Consider the following 1095-nt stretch of genomic DNA (forward strand, 5'->3'; position numbering starts at 1 on the left):
TCTCGGATGAAAGACGAAACGTTTCTACATTTTTTTGCTTTGTTTTGTTTTATGTTTTTTTTTTTAATGTCCAGAGGACCAGATTGAACTTTGTTGGAAATCTCTTGTTTCCACAAAGATCACACTGTTATTCAAAATTCTAAAATGTATTACCCTACTCTGCACACTGACTCATCACATCGGCAAACACTGTTCATACAGTTTTGCAATTAGCTATCAGAGCTTTAGTACTAAAAGGCAACAAACAGGTGAGGTCTTCTGTTTTGGAGCAATGGATGCCAATACTGGAAACAGAGGCAGAGCCTGAGGAGTGAGAGGAGGAGGAGTAAAACGGGGAAGACAAGGATGAGGAAGGCCAAGCACCGTAATCTCTGATGAGACCCGAGCCCCTTTGGTTGACCATGTGCTCAGCCATGGTTTAACAATGATGGAGGCTGGACAAAGAGTACAGACAAATGTGAGCAGGTACACTGTAGCATCCATCATCTGGACTTTCTGAAATGAGAATAGATAAGAAATCTACTCTCACTAGAAAACTGCAGTACTGCATATCAGTATTGTACTCAGTGAGTACAGTAGCACAGTACTGCCTTTGGACTTTTCTGTAGGACTGTAAAAATGAAGTGTTCTTCAAGTATTTGTGAAATGTATTTCTGCTTTGTATTTCTACACAGTATTTCCAGTATTTTACTATTTGTATTGCAGAACTGAAAGATTACCAACACAATGTGGACGGGAACATGTTCTGTCTCCTCAACAGGAAACTGAAATTGTGAACATGGTCCTAGAAAATAATGCCATAATATTACGGCAAATACAAACAAAAACAATAGAAAGCAATGAGATATTTCAAAATATCGATAAGGTAATCTTATAAACACTGTACCGTGTCCTGAGCAGAAATAACCTGAGGATGAATCAGGAATACAGGGTGCCATTTGAACACAATCAGAACGAGTCAAACAATTGTGATGTAACTATGTGCAAGTAAGTTCAATTCAATATATCAGTATACTCCACAATTGATGCAAAATCTCAACATTGTTTAAATTATTCATATTTCAGATTTGTACAAAAATTATATATATATATATA

Source organism: Nematolebias whitei, chromosome 20, assembly GCF_014905685.2.
Source record: "Nematolebias whitei isolate Nwh7 chromosome 20, NemWhi1, whole genome shotgun sequence".
Lineage (NCBI taxonomy): Eukaryota > Metazoa > Chordata > Actinopteri > Cyprinodontiformes > Rivulidae > Nematolebias > Nematolebias whitei.